Here is an 18,802-nt window from a genome sequence, read left to right as displayed (position 1 = left end):
CGCGTAACTTAGATAGTTGTTATATTTCTTAAATGCCGCATATTTGCTCCTAAAATTGTAAGGCATTTTACTCTGTCTTCATCTCTATTTGTTCTATTAGTTTTAAACAGCTGTGGGATAATTTTTTTTTTCCAGCGATCACTTATAACTTTACTATGTGTATTCCCCTATTGGTTGGCCTTATACACATAAATCCTTCTGATTGGCTAAATAAAGGGCGTGTTATAGAATGTCTACTCTATTGGCCATTAATAGTGTTATTGGTAACTTTGGTTACAGGACTGCATGTCCGTTTTCCCAGCTTGCCTATTGGATGCCAGGGATTGTCCACACTTCTTAACGGTTGGTTCAATTTGGAGGTGTGTAAAGAATTATAGGATTCTATTGGTTTCTGTTAGTATGACACGAGAGAGATCGCGGTGCTGAATTTTTTCAACTAATATATATAAAAACAATATCAGTTAAATTGTGTAAGATCTTAATGATCCTTTATGACATATAGAATTACAACTGTATTGCTACAATATGTATGGGTCCTATTTGTATCATCTGTAAGTGTACTAGCTGGACTTTTTCAGATTGTGACAAGGAGTATTGTTTCACAAGGAAGGATTTAGATTTTTTGCTTGACAGCCTTCTAGAAAAATAGACCCTGTACAGTGTTCCTTGTGCTTATGATCAAACTTTATTGACTTTTGTTGATCTTAATACCTAGTCATATGCAACTTTTCAAAAAGTGTTTTACTACCTTAAAAGCGGGTATATTACTTGAAATTCGGGTTTCTTGCTGATTCTCTAATATGTATTTTAATGAATTACTTAAAAACTTTAAAAAACTTTTTATCAAATATGTGATGGAAAAAGGGAATATATCAATATTGGCTAGCTTTTATCTTTACAATGTTTATAGAACAAAAGTGTTCTGGTGGTGATGATGAAAGACCATATGATCAACATCCTAGAAACAGGAATACGTATGAGACCCCCACACAAGACAGAAGACAACAAGGATCAAGAAAAGAGCCTCAAAATGAGAGGCCGAAAGAAAAAATTGAAAAGTCCGGGGGACAATTAAAAGCTGGAGAAAAAGAAAATGGAGTGAATCGAGTAAATACTCAAACACTAACAAATATACAAGTACCCCACTCCTCTTCCTCTTTTTTAGAGTTGGACCATCACAACTACAAAAAGGGGGAACAAAACCAATCTACAACTCGGGCAAAAACAAGACCCACAGAGGGAAAAGAGGAGGTGTAAAAACAAAAAAGAATGTGAACAAAGAGGAAAATCAGGAAGAGGAGGCGACCGAAAAAGGGATATTCAATTTGAGTTCTTATAAATTAAACAAAGACGAGAAATCTATTCTAAAACTTGGTCTATCTTTCGCTCCATCAAAGAGTCTTGATAAATTTACGACATTTGTAAACACAAAAGAATTTATCAGAAAATTAACCCTGAAAAGGTTCTTTTTGAAAACACCGGCTGAAAGGATGGGTTGTGGATTTCAAGAATATAATCAAACTCAGCAAGATGATGGCTATAAACACACAAACCTTAGGCCAAGGTCTACATTCTATCCATTAACACACAAGGGGACAGCGCTCGAAACTTTCGAGACACTAGTCTGCAGAGAAATACGAGATATCACTAATAAAAAGCTAAAATTGAAAAATAAGAATCTATCGGACACACAATTAAGAATTGTTAAACAATTGGAGCAAAACCACAATCTCACCATAAAGTCCGCCGATAAAGGAGGTGGGATTGTGGTGATGAATAGAACAGACTATAACAACGAGACAGAAAGGATTCTGGGTGATAAAAACACATATGAAAAATTAAGAGAAAACCCTGTGAATCTATATAAAAAGAGACTAACAGATCTCCTAAAGGGAGCAAAAGAGGACAACATCTTGAATGAAAAGGAGTACAATTATATTAATGTACAGTTCCCTAAGACCCCCATAATATACCACCTCCCGAAGATTTACAAAAATCTTAATAATCCCCCGGGAAGACCAATTATTTCGGGGATAGGATCTTTGAGCAGCAATCTGTCGGAGTACGTGGACAGACATCTCCAAAAAATGGTCAAGGAACGTCCATCTTATCTAAGAGATTCTACTCAGATAATCAACCTACTTGAGGAAATAAACTGGGAAGAGAGCTACATCATGGCAACGAGTGATGTCACAGCATTATACACAAGTATTCCTCATGAAGAAGGAATGAGAGCAGTACAATTTTATTTAGAGAGAGATGAAGAAATTCCGTCAAGACAATGTGATTTTATACTCGAGAGTATTCATTATATCCTACATCACAACTATTTTTGTAATGAAGGGAATTTCTACAGACAGATCTGTGGGACGGCGATGGGGACCAGGTTCGCGCCCAGCTATGCCAATCTTTACATGGCTAAATGGGAAGAAATTTTCTAGGAATCATGCCCAGCGGGCGCGGACCTGGTCTTTTATCGCCGCTACATCGACGATATCATACTGATCTGGAAAGGAACACAAGAAGATCTAGAATACACATTTAAGGTGATGAATCAAAATGAAGCAAATCTCCATTTCACCTATGAATATAGCCAGAAATCCCTCACATACCTTGATTTAAAAATAGAAATCAAGGACAATGTCATTGAAACATCAACGCATTTTAAAAAGGTGGACAGCAACAACTATGTCCACCAAACCAGTTGTCATCATAGAAATTGGAAAGCGAACATCCCAAAGGGACAACTTTTAAGGATGAAGAAAAATTGCTCAAACCCTCAAAAATGGGAAGAACAAGCCCAAATAATCAAGGCAAAATTCCTTGAGAGAGGTTATAATGAAAAACTCTTGGATCAGAAGATAGAAGAAATCGAAAAAATTGAAAGAAAAGAGCTAACCAAATATAAAGATAAGATAAGTGGGAACGAAAGCAACGAGATCCTTAATATACCATTAATAACGGAATATAGTGAAAACAGCCATATTATTGAGAACATTTTTCAGAAACATTGGAACATTTTGAAGGATGATGACATCCTCGGAGACAAACTACCTCAAAGACCAAAATTTGTGTATAGAAAGGCTAATAATTTGAAAAACAAACCAACCCCTAGCATAAAAAAGGTCAAAAAATCTGAAATAAAAGACACATTTGGGAAAACTGTAAAAGGCTTTTTTCCTTGTCACACATGCAAGGCATGTAAATGTGGTAGCAAATCCACAGAATTCCAATCACATAACAATCAAGAAAAATACAAGATCAAGGATCTAATACGCTGTCAAGACAAAAACGTTGTGTACCTACTCCAATGTCCCTGTGGTCTCCAGTATGTGGGACAAACATCTAGGGCATTGAGGGACAGAATACGTGAGCATTTGTTGTGTATTGAGAAACTCAACAAAGAGACCGCATTGTATAAACATTTCTCCGAAAAACATCTTGGAGATATTAGAACATTGAAATATATGGGAATACAAAAAGTACCAAAGGACTGGAGAGGAGGCAACCAGGAGAAAAATCTACTCAAAGAAGAATCAAAATGGATATTTCGTCTAGACTGTCTTTTTCCGAGAGGATTAAATAATAAAGAAGATTTGTCCCACTTATTAAATCTGAACTAAAGAGAAGTTTAAAATAAACACTAGAGTAATTTATAAAATCTTTAACTTCTACCATCCTTGAAAGATAAGGAATGTAGAACGAATTATGCTTTCCAATTTTTGTGCAAGGAAATCTGATGACCTGGTGAAACCATTTCTTCTCTTAAAAAGAAACTGATGGTCCCTGATACATTGACGGAAATAACAACAAGAGAAGATACCTTTTCTGCCTGAACCCATCCTGATGAATGACTAAAAAAGTTTCTTAATCTGACCTGCCGAGAATTAAATCAGAAAATCGAACAATGGAATAATAACTAAAATAAGCTGTGCAAGTACAAGCTCTCCCTTTATATCTAGTCTCTGACCTAGATGTGAATCTATCTAAAGTTGCCCATATTGTAATAGTGACCCCAGGGGGCAAGTTTCTCCTGAGCTCACCAGACACATATGTCATATCATTAGACATAATAGCTAACATTCTTCAAATATTTGACCATTACATAGGTATAAGAATAACAATAAGATGTGCAAGCAAGAGCTATCCATCTGTACCTCATCTCTGACCCATAGGTGAATCTATTTATAGTTGTTCATATTGTAATAGTGGTCCCAGGGAGTATTGACTCTCCCGAGCCCACTAGACATAAATATTATACCATTAGAAAAATCTTGATCACACCATGGACAATACCATGGGTGATTAAAACCCAGATGTAACATTGTTATCCTCTCACACATAATGATCAATGTAAATATCCTTGTATATATAAGTCTAGTACACCAGAGAAAGTATATTTTTAATCAAAACAATTAGAAAAATACAAATATATATAGAATACTGACCAGAAAAGGAACAACATTCCGAAATTTGAAAATCCCTTTCGATAGTGGAGATTACATAATCCACTTTAAAAATTCTAATAAGTCTCTGCAGATTCGTTCTAATACATATCTTGAGGCCAAATAGAAACTGAAAACTAATAAGTACCACCAGAACACTTTTGTTCTATAAACATTGTAAAGATAAAAGCTAGCCAATATTGATATATTCCCCTTTTCCATCACATATTTGATAAAAAGTTTTTTTAAGTAATTCATTAAAATACATATTGGAGAATCAGCAAGAAACCCGAATTTCAAGTAATATACCCGCTTTTAAGGTAGTAAAACACTTTTTGAAAAGTTGCATATGAGTAGGTATTAAGATCAACAAAAGTCAATAAAGTTTGATCATAAGCACAAGGAACACTGTACAGGGTCTATTTTTCTAGAAGGCTGTCAAGCAAAAAATCTAAATCCTTCCTTGTGAAACAATACTCCTTGTCACAATCTGAAAAAGTCCAGCTAGTACACTTACAGATGATACAAATAGGACCCATACATATTGTAGCAATACAGTTGTAATTCTATATGTCATAAAGGATCATTAAGATCTTACACAATTTAACTGATATTGCTTTTATATATATTAGTTGAAAAAATTCAGCACCACGATCTCTCTCGTGTCATACTAACAGAAACCAATAGAATCCTATAATTCTTTACACACCTCCAAATTGAACCAACCGTTAAGAAGTGTGGACAATCCCTGGCATCCAATAGGCAAGCTGGGAAAACGGAAATGCAGTCCTGTAACCAAAGTTACCAATAACACTATTAATGGCCAATAGAGTAGACATTCTATAACACGCCCTTTATTTAGCCAATCAGAAGGATTTATGTGTATAAGGCCAACCAATAGGGGAATACACATAGTAAAGTTATAAGTGATCGCTGAAAAAAAAAATTATCCCACAGCTGTTTAAAACTAATAGAACAAATAGAGATGAAGACAGAGAAAAATGCCTTACAATTTGAGGAGCAAATATGCGGCATTTAAGAAATCTAAGTTACGCGAAACCGGAAGTGGTGAAGTTCACTTCCGGTATAACGATAATTGGCAATTACCAACTAAGGTATATAAAGACCACAATTATACTAAAAAAACAGTCTTGATAAAGGTCAGTGGATGACCGAAACGCGTCGACTGGTGAGTGACATTCTGATATTATTATTTTTTTAAAACCATCTACACTATTGTTTATTTCTTTTTTGGCAGACAGACTTTTATCTGCAGCAAGTTGAATCTATTGTTTTGAAGACACATTTGCACCCTCAATCTTGGAGGAAAACCATCACATACACATCTTATATTTGACTTCATTTTTTGGTTATGTTTACACCAATTTGAACAGACTATCTTTTTCTCCTTTTTTCACTTGATTTTTGCATCTCACTGGATATATTTGCATAATTTGTGAAGACCGTTTTTTACTTTTTTACTTTTTTTCACTGTTTTATATTTTCATTGATATTATTTTAACTGTCAACCAGTTATGAAGACAGTTTGCATTTAGAAAAGCACCAATTTTTGTATTTTTCTGAAGTTTCACAATTCACACTGTTCTCTGCCTATCGTTTTTTAGAGCAGTTTTTTCACAATTGTCAAAATAGTGTTTGTAATTGTTTTTCTACACAGTTTTTGATTCTGACACATAATCAACATAAAGTATACGCATCTACCAATTGAACATTACATGCTTTTTTAATATTAGAGCAGACACATTAAATCCTTAGACCCAAGGTATTTAGCACACCGCTCCAACACGCCCACAGGCCGCCACACAGGAAGCCACTCATTCGTACTTTATATTGTTATTCTTGTCATCTCCTACAGGAGGGTTTTATCTAATTGTAAAATCTTGGATCCTCGATTATTTGTTTTTATTGTAACATTGTTTTAACCAACATTGTTTTAAATTGCTACATCATTTGTTTTATTGTCACATTAAATTGTTCAAACTGTCACATTGTTATAATTTCTTATTCAAAATGCTACTGCTTGAATAATACTCATTTCACATTATCCAGACCCTGCCATTGTTGTTTGGCGCTTTGATATTACTTCTTCTGATTCTCTGAACAAATTAAAGCCAGCCGATGGTACAAAACCCAAACCCAGGCTGAGAAGTCTTATCTGTGTAGTATTCAACTCAATCTGGGAGAGATTAATTACACTGATGGTTTGTATTTGTTTATCTGTCTCATTCCTCTCAAAGGATATCTGTTGTGCTGTTCTGTAGGAATCACTGCCCCTCCCCCTGTTTGGATCCTCGGGGTTGCAGAAAAAACCTGATCAATTTGGCTAGAACCAGGTTGTGAGCCAACCGCTACCCAGTTACTCACATTGGAAGCAGAGACTGATTGTTGTGGCTCATTTGCTGATGGTTTAAATTTAGTCTTATTCTTATTATTTACATTTTTGTCCTTAGGTCTTGTGGACTGAGGACCATCATTATGTACCACTGCGTCTATGTCACTATTGGTGGGTTTCAATATACCTGGCTTATCCAGGGTAACATATTCTGCTGATAGGGGAGCTGAATCTTCCCCTGAGTCCCCTTCACTATCTGAAAAAGTAACCCTGTTGCCACTGGAGGACCTAGACCCTTGATTTTGGTATTGTGACCTACCCCTTCGTCTATTTCTGTGTGAATATCTCCTATTCTGGAACCTTTGTGTCTTATTCCACACATGCACAGTGTTGGAATCATAATCCGCCTGATCCCTGATGTACTTTGTGTGTTTTCTCTGCATAACAATCGTCTTAATGCTAGCAACTGACTTCCTAAGTATGTCATCAAATCTGGGATAGTCAACCTCATGTTTACGTTTGTTAAGTTCTAGTTGTATAGCCTGTATGTCACCTCTAATGACAGATAACTGTGTGGTTTTGTATGTTACCAAAATAGCCATTAGTCTCATGGAGCAATCATTTAAAATATCATTCCACATATTCTTAAACTCTAAATCCTCAACTTCAAAAGTGGGATATTTGGTAATACGCAGTCCTCTAGGCACTAGACCTAGATCAATATATTTATTCAAAGTCCAAATATCCCATTGTAGTTTAGTTTCCTTTATGCATAGTTTATCCAAATCATCAAAAAGATCGCTCAGGTCAAAGTCAGTTTTACTGGTAGAGAAAACTTTAGCCAATTCAAAGTCAGGTTCATCCCGAGGTATAGCAGGTAGGAGTGAATAAAACTGTATGTCCTCCATGTATAACAAATCCCCAGATAGTAGATCACTCAGTCCCACAGTGCTGCCTGTAGCACTTAAAAAACACAAAACCAAGAAAAGAGTAATGCAGTTCTGAGCGGTCTCTATGCGTGGCTTACTGTGTATTAAAGTTACTGTGTACTGTGGTCCCTCTTATGGTAATTTTTTTTTTTTTCTCCTCTCCTGCCCTCTCCTCTGTCTCATGTCCCCTCCCGTCCCCTTCTCAGGTTACAATCAGTATTCAATATGCAATGCAACGGGTAACGGAAGTCAATGACTAAAAAATATATACGTCTAATAACGCAGAAAGGACTTAACATTCCACAGAAAAGAAGCTTGGCTTTAAATAGCTTCCATAAGGAAAAGGGAGATATCATATTTATTCAAGAATCCCATTTCTCCAGCAATAATACACCAAACTTTACAAATAGGTATTATCCAAAGATCTATCAGAGCACTAATCAGAGGAAAAGAAACGGGGTATGCATAATGATACATAAAGATATACCTTTTCAGCTTATCCAAGAGGAAAAAGACGAGGAAGGCAGATTTATCTGCTTAGTAGGGTTACTATACAATAGACCAGTCACTCTAGTGAATATTTATGCACCAAACAGAGGCCAGAAGCTATTTTTTAAAAAGATATGTAATCAAATATTAGATCTACAAAAAGGTACACTAATTGTAGGTGGTGATTTCAATCTCCCACTGGAACCCAAAGTAGATTGTTCGAAATCTAGAAGTAATATTTCGAAACATATTATTAAAACAATTAAAGCTAACTTCTTATCCTTATCCCTGTTAGACGTTTGGAGGACTTTGCACCCATCCGCAAGAGATTTTACTTTTTACTCAGCACCCCAAAAATCATACACACGGATTGATTATTTTTTAATCGATCAAAACAGTTATACACTAGTTAATAACGCTAAAATTCATAATATCACTTGGTCAGACCATTCAATGTTATCAATGGATCTGGGGTGGCCAGATAGACCAATAACATCATATCAGTGGAGATTAGATGATAATTTATTAAAGGACACTCAAATCAAACAAGCTATTGAAAACTCCATTGAAGCATATTTTAGTATAAATAGCCCTACAGATACCTCTTTAAATACATGGTGGGAGGCGCATAAGGCCGTAATAAGGGGTGAATTTATAAAACATAAATCTAGAATAAATAAAAACGCGAGAGAGCACTATAATACTCTACTGGACTCACTCTCTAAGATAGAGCATGAACATAAAAAAGACCCATATAATAGTCAGCTAACTGAATCCCTTAAAGAGGCTAGAGAAAAATTAAATAACTATTTGATAAAAGGGGCTCAACGTAGGGCGATACAACTTAAAAAAGTATTCTTCAATGGAGGTAATAAAGCGGGAAAACTCCTGGCAAGGGCAATTAAAAAAAGGACATTACAAACATATATCTCCAAAATAAAAGATAAACAGGGTAATTATAAGGTAGGTAGCCAAGACATCGCCAAAGAATTTCAGAAATACTACCAACAGTTATACAATTTAGATAATCAGAATAAATCTGAAAGTTTTTTAAAGGATAAAATAAAATACAAAGGGGAAGTAAAAACCCCGGTAATATCAGAAACCCAAAAAAAGATGTTAGATGAGCCCTTTTCCTTGCAGGAAATAAAGCAGACAATCCAAAACTTGGTTATAGGGAAAAGTCCCGGGCCAGATGGTTTCAGTTCCAGTTATTACAAAACATTTTCTAACTTATTAGCGCCTAAACTATGGGAATTCTTTAACTCCCTTAGCCAGGAATCAGCGTTCTCAAAAGAAATGCTAGAAGCAAGGATAACAGTATTACCCAAACCGAATAAAGACCTTAGTGATCCTGCAAATTATAGACCAATCTCATTGTTGAATAACGATGTGAAAATCTATGCTAAATTAATATCTAACAGAATAAATAAGTTGTTACCAGAAATTATAAATAAAGATCAGGTCGGCTTTGTGCCAAGAAGAGAAGCTAGAGATAATACTATCAAAGCATTGCACTTAATAAAATATGCTAAATTACATAAAATACCATCTGTAATAATATCTTTAGACGCCGAAAAAGCCTTCGACCGGCTAGATTGGTCTTTCTTGCAATTAACACTCGAAAAATTCGGTTTTGGGGAAAACATCAGACAACACATTTCTTATTTATATAAATCTCCTTCTGCCAAAGTAAAAATCAACGGTACACTCTCAGACACAATCGATATCTCCAACGGCACGAGACAGGGGTGCCCTTTGTCACCCCTGTTATTTGTTTTAGCCATGGAAATATTAGCGATAAAAATCTGCACGGAAAAAAATATCAAAGGTATTAAAATAGGGAACCAAGAATATAAAGTAACATTATACGCAGATGATGTGTTATTAACATTAACTGAGCCACAAAGATCTATTACTAGTCTGGAATATTTACTTCAAGAGTATGGGAGGTATTCAAATTTTTCAGTTAATAAAAATAAATCGGAAGCAATTAAGATTTCCTTAACAGAGAGGGTTTTCCAAGAATGTAAAACACATAATGCATATATTTGGAAAGAGACCTCATTAAAATATTTAGGAGTCTATTTAACAACTAGTGATACCAAGCTCTTTTCGGAGAATTACATCAAATTATTAACAAACTTACAAATAGATTTAAAAAATTGGGCAACAAAGACCTTATCATGGATAGGCCGTATACATGCAGTAAAAATGAATATCCTTCCCCGCATTTTATATTTATTTCAGACAATCCCAATAAATATTCCACATACCTATTGTATTAACCTTCAAAAACCAATAAATTCATTTATTTGGAAACAAACAAAGCCGAGAATTAAAAGATCTATATTATATAAGGGTAGGAATATAGGTGGTATGGGGGTACCAAACATCCAAAATTACTATAGAGCAATAACATTGCAAAGAATTTTAGATTGGCATATCAATGAAAAAAGTAAAGCATGGATATCGCTAGAAAATAGCCTGGTATCCCAACAACCACTGAAAAACTACATATGGACTGCAGTAGAAAGTAAACCATTGGGTATTAAACAATTTCCAATAATTAATCATACCTTTAATAATTGGGTGAAAATAATAAAGGAATCTGTTAATATATCAACTATCCCCTCCCCCTTAATTCCAATAACACCTAATATAGAATTTCAAGGGGGACATATTCCTAAGTACCAGAATCAACAAAAGCAACAAGACTATATACCTTTAATCCAATTTATGGAAAATGGTAGCCTTAAACCTCAGAGGGAAATAATGAATCTAGCTAAAGGCAGTTATGGCAATTGGTTTAAATATCTACAATTGCAAAACTTCCTGGAATACCATCCAGAAAGGGGAAAATTAACCCGGCAATTAACTAATTTTGAAAAAATCTGTTTTACAGAGAATCCTATAAAAAGTACTATTTCACTTAGCTATAAATTAATCGCGGCTTCAGAGGAAAGTATAAAACATGGATATGTACTAAAATGGGAAATGGAAACAGGGATCCAATTAGAAGATACAGATTGGTTGAAAATATATAAAAATACAGCTAGCTCTTCCTCATCTTCTAATATACAAGAACTAAACTATAAAATCCTTACCAGATGGTATTTAACCCCGGCTAGATTACATAGTATCTACCCAAATGCTTCCAACCAATGCTGGAGGGGTTGTGGGAAGATAGGCAGTATGCAACATATTTGGTGGGACTGCCCCCTGCTTAAAAACATATGGGAAGAAATGGAGGGATGTATTCAAAGGATAAGTGGGATAAACGGGTTTCAACTAGATATCTATACAGCCTTATTAAATAAACCTATTAAAGGTGTATGTAGAATAAGAGCTAAATTAATAATTTATGTATTAAATGGCATAAAATCTATAATAGCCAGAAACTGGAAAAAAACCTATGTCCCTGAGAAACAAATAGTCCTGGATAGAATAAATGAACTCTTGATTCTTGAGGAATATGAATATTTAAAAACTAAGAAAGATCATCTATTCCAGATGATTCGCTTTCACTGGGAAGAATTTAGGAATGGGCCTGGGAATAGGTAGGAGGAGGGGGCTGGGGGTGATGGGGCGGGGGGAGGGAGAGGAGAGGAGTTGTAATTTTTTTTTTTTTTTTTTCCTATGAGGGACACACACTGGTAAATATAAGATATGTAAATTAGCTTGATATCAGGTATATGAGTACATATTAAGTGTGTTTAAGTGTATGTGTAAATGTTTTATGTTAATGTAATGGATTAATGTGTATAATAAAAAACTTTAATAAAAAAAAATAAAAAAAAATAAAAAAAAAATAAAGTTACTGATCCCATATGTAGCGTGAAAGAAAAACACTGCTACTCGTTACTAGAGCCTGATGTATCAGGTATCCTAAAGGACTTCAAGTGTTCATAATCAAAGGATGAGAGGTTATATATGCCTCCAACTGCTTAGCTGTACTAAGCAGTGACTTCCTAGGGAAAAATTCCTGTCCTTAGATAATGTTCACAAGAACCGTGTAAGTGCCCCCAAACCTCCTACAAAAGCTTGAACCGCTATGCGGTAAACTCCGTCTCACGGAGAACGAGTTATGTCACAGCGGAGGTGAACAGGATGAGATAGCCCAGACCTCCTAGGAAAGCTTGAACCGCTATGCAGTAAACTCCGTCTCACGGAGAACAAGTTGTGTCACATCAGAGGTGAACAAGATGAGATAGCCCAAACATTCACAGCAGAGTCGTGGGGTAAATGCGGGAGAGGGAACAGAGGGAAACCGTGCACTCACTTACCATCTCTCTCCGACCGTCAGAATGCACCACCACCATAGAACGCTGTCACAGGCATCTTCCTGGTATCCTGATGACGTGTACACAACACGTGATTCACTTCTTCGATGTAGCCGCAATACACACCTTCCTTCCAAAGCCAATCAGGGGGTAGGTTGAAGGGGCACTTCACACGGTCAGTCCAACGGGGAATCAGCGCCACAAAGTAGGGGGGAGCGCTGCTGCCATACAGACTCAAAACATAATAATCCAAAGTAGAACAAAGAAGTGGTAGCAGCAATTAAAAGTCAAAATTTTATTTATAATCCATTTAAAAAGTAATCCATGGAGGAACGGTGAAAATAGAAAAATAGATAGAACACAGGCATGAAAAAACAGTATACGCGTTTCGGCGTGAGCCGTAATCACTACTGATACAAACTTTTACTCAAAGGTGCTTACTCAAAGGTGTAAAATTAGTAGTACTGAGCAGATTATACATGTCTGTAAAATAAGTAGTACTGAGCAGACTATACATGTCTGTAAAATAAGTAGTACTGAGCAGACTATACATGTCTGTAAAATAAGTAGTACTGAGCAGACTATAAATGTCTGTAAAATAAGTAGTACGCAGCAGACTATACATGTCTGTAAAATAAGTAGTACTGAGCAGACTATACATGTCTGTAAAATAAGTAGTACGCAGCAGACTATACATGTCTGTAAAATAAGTAGTACTGAGCAGACTATAAATGTCTGTAAAATAAATAGTACTGAGCAGACTATACATGCCTTTAAAATAAGTAGTACTGAGCAGACTATACATGTCTGTAAAATAAGTAGTACTGAGCAGACTATACATGTCTGTAAAATAAGTAGTACTGATCAGAATATACATGTCTGTAAAATAAGTATTACTGAACAGACTATACATGTCTGTAAAATAAGTAGTACTGAGCAGAATATACATGTCTGTAAAATAAATAGAGCTAAGCAGACTATACATGTCTGTAAAATAAGTAGTACTAAGCAGACTATATATGCCTGTGAAATAAGTAGTACTCAGCAGACTATACATGTCTGTAAAATAAGTAGTACTGAGCAGACTATATATGTCTGTAAAATAAATAGTACTGAGCAGAATATACACGTCTGTAAAATAAGTAGTACTGAGCAGAATATACATGTCTGTAAAATAAGTAGTACTGAGCAGACTATACATGTCTGTAAAATAAGTAGTACTGAGCAGACTATAAATGTCTGTAAAATAAATAGTACTGAGCAGACTATACATGCCTTTAAAATAAGTAGTACTGAGCAGACTATACATGTCTGTAAAATAAGTAGTACTGATCAGAATATACATGTCTGTAAAATAAGTATTACTGAGCAGACTATACATGTCTGTAAAATAAGTATTACTGAGCAGAATATACATGTCTGTAAAATAAGTAGAGCTAAGCAGACTATACTTGTCTGTAAAATAAGTAGTACTAAGCAGACTATATATGCCTGTGAAATAAGTAGTACTCAGCAGACTATACATGTCTGTAAAATAAGTAGTATTGAGCAGACTATACATGTCTGTAAAATAAGTAGTACTGAGCAGACTATACATGTCTGTAAAATAAGTAGTACGCAGCAGACTATACATGTCTGTAAAATAAGTAGTACTGAGCAGACTATAAATGTCTGTAAAATAAATAGTACTGAGCAGGCGTGAGCCGTAATCACTACTGATACAAACTTTTACTCAAAGGTGCTTACTCAAAGGTGTAAAATAAGTAGTACTGAGCAGATTATACATGTCTGTAAAATAAGTAGTACTGAGCAGACTATACATGTCTGTAAAATAAGTAGTATTGAGCAGACTATACATGTCTGTAAAATAAGTAGTACTGAGCAGAATATACATGTCTGTAAAATAAGTAGTACGCAGCAGACTATACATGTCTGTAAAATAAGTAGTACTGAGCAGACTATACATGTCTGTAAAATAAGTAGTACGCAGCAGACTATACATGTCTGTAAAATAAGTAGTACTGAGCAGACTATAAATGTCTGTAAAATAAATAGTACTGAGCAGACTAGACATGCCTTTAAAATAAGTAGTACTGAGCAGACTATACATGTCTGTAAAATAAGTAGTACTGATCAGAATATACATGTCTGTAAAATAAGTATTACTGAGCAGACTATACATGTCTGTAAAATAAGTAGTACTGAGCAGAATATACATGTCTGTAAAATAAGTAGAGCTAAGCAGACTATACATGTCTGTAAAATAAGTAGTACTAAGCAGACTATATATGCCTGTGAAATAAGTAGTACTCAGCAGACTATACATGTCTGTAAAATAAGTAGTACTGAGCAGACTATATATGTCTGTAAAATAAATAGTACTGAGCAGAATATACACGTCTGTAAAATAAGTAGTACTGAGCAGAATATACATGTCTGTAAAATAAGTAGTACTGAGCAGACTATACATGTCTGTAAAATAAGTAGTACTGAGCAGACTATACATGCCTGTAAAATAAGTAGTACTGAGCAGACTATACATGCCTGTAAAATAAGTAGTACTGAGCAGAATATACATGTCTCTAAAATAAGTATTACTGAGCAGACTATACATGCCTGTAAAATAAGTAGTACTGATCAGAATATACATGTCTGTAAAATAAGTATTACTGAGCAGACTATACATGTCTGTAAAATAAGTAGAGCTAAGCAGACTATACATGTCTGTAAAATAAGTAGTACTAAGCAGACTATATATGCCTGTGAAATAAGTAGTACTCAGCAGACTATACATGTCTGTAAAATAAGTAGTATTGAGCAGACTATACATGTCTGTAAAATAAGTAGTACTGAGCAGAATATACATGTCTGTAAAATAAGTAGTACTGAGCAGAATATACATGTCTGTAAAATAAGTAGTACGCAGCAGACTATACATGTCTGTAAAATAAGTAGTACTGAGCAGACTATAAATGTCTGTAAAATAAATAGTACTGAGCAGGCGTGAGCCGTAATCACTACTGATACAAACTTTTACTCAAAGGTGCTTACTCAAAGGTGTAAAATAAGTAGTACTGAGCAGATTATACATGTCTGTAAAATAAGTAGTACTGAGCAGACTATACATGTCTGTAAAATAAGTATTATTGAGCAGACTATACATGTCTGTAAAATAAGTAGTACTGAGCAGAATATACATGTCTGTAAAATAAGTAGTACGCAGCAGACTATATATGTCTGTAAAATAAGTAGTACTGAGCAGACTATAAATGTCTGTAAAATAAATAGTACTGAGCAGACTATACATGCCTTTAAAATAAGCAGTACTGAGCAGACTATACATGTCTGTAAAATAAGTAGTACTGATCTGAGCAGACTATACATGTCTGTAAAATAAGTAGTACTGATCAGAATATACATGTCTGTAAAATAAGTATTACTGAGCAGACTATACATGTCTGTAAAATAAGTAGTACTGAGCAGAATATACATGTCTGTAAAATAAGTAGAGCTAAGCAGACTATACATGTCTGTAAAATAAGTAGTACTAAGAAGACTATATATGCCTGTGAAATAAGTAGTACTCAGCAGACTATACGTCTGTAAAATAAGTAGTACTGAGCAGACTATATATGTCTGTAAAATAAATAGTACTGAGCAGAATATACACGTCTGTAAAATAAGTAGTACTGAGCAGAATATACATGTCTGTAAAATAAGTAGTACTGAGCAGACTATACATGTCTGTAAAATAAGTAGTACTGAGCAGACTATACATGCCTGTAAAATAAGTAGTACTGAGCAGACTATACATGCCTGTAAAATAAGTAGTACTGAGCAGAATATACATGTCTCTAAAATAAGTATTACTGAGCAGACTATACATGCCTGTAAAATAAGTAGTACTGAGCAGAATATACATGTCTCTAAAATAAGTAGTACTGAGCAGACTATACATGCCTGTAAAATAAGTAGTACTGATCAGAATATACATGTCTGTAAAATAAGTATTACTGAGCAGACTATACATGTCTGTAAAATAAGTAGTACTGAGCAGAATATACATGTCTCTAAAATAAGTATTACTGAGCAGACTATACATGCCTGTAAAATAAGTAGTACTGAGCAGAATATACATGTCTCTAAAATAAGTAGTACTGAGCAGACTATACATGTCTGTAAAATAAGTAGTACTGATCAGAATATACATGTCTGTAAAATAAGTATTACTGAGCAGACTATACATGTCTGTAAAATAAGTAGTACTGAGCAGAATATACATGTCTGTAAAATAAGTAGAGCTAAGCAGACTATACATGTCTGTAAAATAAGTAGTACTAAGCAGACTATATATGCCTGTGAAATAAGTAGTACTCAGCAGACTATACATGTCTGTAAAATAAGTAGTATTGAGCAGACTATACATGTCTGTAAAATAAGTAGTACTGAGCAGAATATACATGTCTGTAAAATAAGTAGTACGCAGCAGACTATACATGTCTGTAAAATAAGTAGTACTGAGCAGACTATAAATGTCTGTAAAATAAATAGTACTGAGCAGGCGTGAGCCGTAATCACTACTGATACAAACTTTTACTCAAAGGTGCTTACTCAAAGGTGTAAAATAAGTAGTACTGAGCAGACTATACATGTCTGTAAAATAAGTAGTATTGAGCAGACTATACATGTCTGTAAAATAAGTAGTACTGAGCAGAATATACATGTCTGTAAAATAAGTAGTACGCAGCAGACTATACATGTCTGTAAAATAAGTAGTACTGAGCAGACTATAAATGTCTGTAAAATAAATAGTACTGAGCAGACTATACATGCCTTTAAAAGAAGTAGTACTGAGCAGACTATACATGTCTGTAAAATAAGTAGTACTGATCAGAATATACATGTCTGTAAAATAAGTATTACTGAGCAGACTATACATGTCTGTAAAATAAGTAGTACTGAGCAGAATATACATGTCTGTAAAATAAGTAGAGCTAAGCAGACTATACATGTCTGTAAAATAAGTAGTACTAAGCAGACTATATATGCCTGTGAAATAAGTAGTACTCAGCAGACTATACATGTCTGTAAAATAAGTAGTACTGAGCAGACTATATATGTCTGTAAAATAAATAGTACTGAGCAGAATATACACGTCTGTAAAATAAGTAGTACTGAGCAGAATATACATGTCTGTAAAATAAGTAGTACTGAGCAGACTATACGTGTCTGTAAAATAAGTAGTACTGAGCAGACTATACATGCCTGTAAAATAAGTAGTACTGAGCAGACTATACATGCCTGTAAAATAAGTAGTACTGAGCAGAATATACATGTCTCTAAAATAAGTATTACTGAGCAGACTATACATGCCTGTAAAATAAGTAGTACTGAGCAGAATATACATGTCTCTAAAATAAGTAGTACTGAGCAGACTATACATGCCTGTAAAATAAGTAGTACTGAGCAGAATATACATGTCTCTAAAATAAGTATTACTGAGCAGACTATACATGCCTGTAAAATAAGTAGTACTGAGCAGACTATACATGTCTGTAAAATAAGTAGTACTGAGCAGAATATACATGTCTGTAAAATAAGTAGTACTGAGCAGACTATACATGTCTGTAAAATAAGTAGTACTGATCAGACTATACATGTCTGTAAAATAAGTAGTACTGAGCAGAATATAAATGTCTGTAAAATAAGTAGTACTGAGCAGACTATACATGTCTGCAAAATAAGTAATACTGAGCAGACTATACATGCCTGTAAAATAAGTAGTACTGAGCAGAATATACATGTCTGTAAAATAAGTAGTACTGAGCAGAATATACATGCCTGTAAAATAAGTAGTACTGAGCAGAATGTACATGCCTGTAAAATAAGTAGTACTGAGCAGAATATACATGTCTGTAAAAATAAGTAGTACTGAGCAGACTATACATGCCTGTAAAATAAGTAGTACTGAGCAGAATATACATGTCTCTAAAATAAGTAGTACTGAGCAGACTATACATGCCTGTAAAATAAGTATTACTGAGCAGACTATATTTGTCTGTAAAATAAGTAGTACTGAGCAGACTATACATGCCTGTAAAATAAGTATTACTGAGCAGACTATACATGCCTGTAAAATAAGTATTACTGAGCAGACTATACATGTCTGTAAAATAAGTAGTACTGAACAGACTATACATGTCTGTAAAATAAGTAGTACTGAGCAGACTATACATGTCTGTAAAATAAGTAGTACTAAGCAGAATATACATGTCTGTAAAATAAGTAGTACTGAGCAGACTA

This window comes from Bombina bombina, chromosome 4 (assembly GCF_027579735.1).
Source record: "Bombina bombina isolate aBomBom1 chromosome 4, aBomBom1.pri, whole genome shotgun sequence".
In the NCBI taxonomy this organism is placed as follows: Eukaryota; Metazoa; Chordata; class Amphibia; order Anura; family Bombinatoridae; genus Bombina; species Bombina bombina.
This window is presented reverse-complemented; position numbering follows the sequence as displayed.